The sequence below is a fragment of the Mya arenaria genome, chromosome 9, assembly GCF_026914265.1.
Source record: "Mya arenaria isolate MELC-2E11 chromosome 9, ASM2691426v1".
NCBI classification, from domain to species: Eukaryota; Metazoa; Mollusca; class Bivalvia; order Myida; family Myidae; genus Mya; species Mya arenaria.
The window spans coordinates 48,279,947-48,283,563 of NC_069130.1; the positions used below are offsets into that span (position 1 = coordinate 48,279,947).

The 3,617-nt window shown below is 38.4% G+C and overlaps 1 pseudogene; it reads right to left on the reverse strand.

Moving 5' to 3' along the window:
* Positions 1-732: 732 nt before the first annotated feature.
* On the reverse strand, positions 733-1,908 carry LOC128246115 (uncharacterized; annotated as a pseudogene).
* Between the last annotated feature and the right edge of the window lie 1,709 nt (positions 1,909-3,617).

Genomic DNA, 3,617 nt, shown 5'->3' on the forward strand with positions numbered 1-3,617 from the left:
GATCATTTTAAAAGTGTATAAGATGTAGAAAAAGCGATTGTAAATTGAATAGTTAATTGTCAGTTAGATAAGAATTTGCCGCCATCTTGAATTCGAGCAACTCGTGCAGAAAAGTAAAATTGTAACAACCGCGTAATTCATCATTACAAAGCACATATCAACTCATTGCAAATACAGAAAGGGTAATTGCAGATACAGTATCAGAAATAATACGCACCAAAACCAAGTTGACTTCTAAGGGAAGTCCAACCTCCCTCATCAAACTCTGACAGATCACATGATTGAAATGGCGGGAAAAACTATAATCCTATGCCAACATGGTAATGGTCAGAAGACAGGTAATTAAAAATACAATGGTCACAGTGAATGAACTAAAAGAACATGAAAAGGTTACACACAACCAATTCTTAATTCATACAAAGAATTGTACCCTACAACTACTTACAATACACACTACCAATAACTACCCATACAAGTACTTATATACTCATACCTGCTCCAAACCATCCAATGGGTACTTGATACTGACAAATTAAATGTAAATATTTGCTCATTACCTCCCCCTTTTATTGAAAATTGTGTCCTCACAAAAATCCAAATGAATAAATGTAGTAAAAAACACACAAGGAAAAACAATAACCCCAAAATATAGAACAATATCACAATATCGTCTTGTATGTCTGTAATGTCATTTATTAAAACATATTAAAATACATTAAATCAAACATCACTTTATTGAAAAATACTAATCACTAGTCTTCGTGCCATCTCACTATCCAATGTGTCTAGAACACCAGACTCCATAACTTGTTTCAATGCTTGAAACCTTGAGTCATTTGGTCTTGGTACGATACTAGCCATCTGGTAGTCGTCAAAACGCTGAGGTGGCTTTCGTTCTCTACCAGAACGTCTTGGGGCTGGTTTTGGCGGTCCGTCCTTATTAGTTTCTACATCTACATCTGGTATTGGTCTTTCTGCTTCCTGAGGCGTATCAACTGCTTCTTGATGTACTACTTGTTGGCCTTCAACCAACTGATATATATCTGGACCTTGCCCCTGTTCTTCCACAACTTCTATATTCAAAGGTACTTCTACCAAGTCCTCTGGCCTTCTCAGAGGCTCATCCCTTATCTCCATGTTTTCTACTACTGTAGGTTCTACAATAATTTCATCATCATCTACTGATACATCAGGTTTACGGGCGTCCCCATATGTTGTAATGATTACAACTTCACCTGTATCATCATCTGACTCCTCTCCATCTTTACTAGTGACGTCACTTTCTAATTCTATTTTAGCAGTTTCTTCCCCCTTGGATGCATCCTTGTCATCTTCATTAATAACTTCTCCATGTACTGTTTCTTCAAGTCCAGAAGTTTCAGTAAACCCTACTTCTTCTTCATTCTGATATTTCAACAGGAATAAGTGATTCCTGTGCAAGGTCTTGACTTTCGTTGTTGCGTCTCCTTTCACTTTGTATACAGGTATAGTATCCTTAACCTGTTCTACCACTGTATACGCCTCATCCTCAAATCTTATGATCTTATGCTTTCCCAGTATTCTCACCAATACTTTATCTCCACTCTCTGCTCTAGCCGCTTTGGCTTTCATATCGTAATATTTCTTCTGGCGTTGCTTTGCCTTATTAACATGATCTTCAACTATCTGTCTAGTCCTTGTCATTCGATTCTGCAAATCTTCAATGTATTCTCATGTATTCTTGTTTACCACATCATTGTTTGCTTTCTCAAAGACTGCGTCAATAGGCAACTTTTGTTTACGACCAAACATGAGTTCAAAAGGCGCTACTCTTGTTGACTCGTGTGGTGTACAATTGTAACAGTAAACAAGATGATTGATGTACCGTTTCCAATCAGGCTTCTGAGAACTTTCCAATGTACCCAACATATCAAGTATAGTTCTATTAAATCTCTCCGGTCCAGAATTTCCTTGCGGATGATGAATAGACGTATGACTTTTCTTCATATTTGTAAGGTTACATAGTTCTTTCACAATTTCACTTTCAAAATTGGTTCCCTGATCCGAATGAAGCCTTGTTGGAATACCATAGTGTACTATGAAATGATTGAAAAAAGTTTCAGCAGTTGTCTTTGCGGTTTGATCTTTTGTCGGCACGGCCATAGCGAATTTGGTGAAATGATCAGTTATTACGAGAACATTTGAAATACCTCCCTTCGCTGCCTCAAGTGTCAAAAAATCAAAGCATACTAATTCTAACGGGTAAGTGGTGTGTACATTTACAAGAGGTACTCTAGAATGTGTTGAGCTCTTCCTCCTTAAACACCTATCACACTTCCCGATCCATTTCTCTACATCCGTAGACATACCAGGCCAGTAAAATCTATCCCTAACTAGTCTCATGGTTCTATCCCTTCCAGGATGTCCAGCATCACTATGCAATCCTTTTAAAACTTGTTCCCTGAAACACCCGGGAAGCACAAGCTGTTCAATATTTTCTCCGTCTTCATGAAGTATCCTAAATAAAATGTCTCTTTTCATTACAAAGTTTTTAAACTGCCTCCTCATGGTCCTATCTTCATTACTTATGTCCTGATTAGGAAGTGCCTTATCTATAGTTGCTATCCTCCATCTTTCAATCAATCTGTCTTGTCGCTGAGCTCTTCTTATTTCTCGCATCTCAATCTGTGCTAGTGGTTGTCCTGGATCTTCAGTAGCTTCAACAATGTTCAATGTTGCAGATATTAAAGTTTCAATGAATGGTGGTGGTGAACTACAACTACAAAAAGCTTTAACTGTACTGTTATCTATCTTCACCTTTTCTTCTTCTTCATCTTGAACAACTCTCCCATGTGGGTATCGACTAAGCCCATCAGCATCAGCGTTCTTCAAACCACTTCTGTATGTGAGGTCAAAAGAATAGTTGCCCAATGCAGAAGCCCAACGATGGCCTGTGGCGTCTAGTTTCGCTGATGTTAAGATGTAAGTTAAAGGATTGTTGTTTGTAAGTACAGAGAAATGACTGTTTATGAGATAATCCGAGAATTTTTCAGTTACTGCCCATTTTAATGCAAGATATTCAAATTTAAATGCAGAATAGTTTTTCTCCGATTTACTAAGTGATCTACTGGCATACGCTGTGACATGTTTCTTGTTTTCTTGTGTCTGGTATAACACCGCTCCAAGGCCCTTCGTGGAAGCATCGGTGTGAAGTTCGAATGGAAGCTCGAAGTTGGGATATGCCAAAATAAGTGGCGAAATCAACTGAACTTTCAAGTCCTCGAAGAGCTTCTGTTCCACCTTTGTCCACTTCCATTCCTTCAGATACTTCTTGGGACCTCTCTTTGATGTAGTCGGTGGTATCAAGTCAGACAATGGTCTTGTTATTTTACTCAAATCCCGTATAAATCTCCTGTAGTATCCTGCGAAGGCTAGAAAACTCTTTAGGTGTAGTAGGTGTAGGCCAGTTCTTGATGCGTTCTATCTTCAAGGGGTCAGTCTCTACTCCCTCACAGCTGACAATATGTCCAAAAAATGGAACTTTCTGGCGAAAAAACATACATTTCTCTGGTGCTAACTTCAACCCAAATGCTTTCAACCTCTCAAAAATTTTGTCAATGTTCTCAAGATGTTCTTCA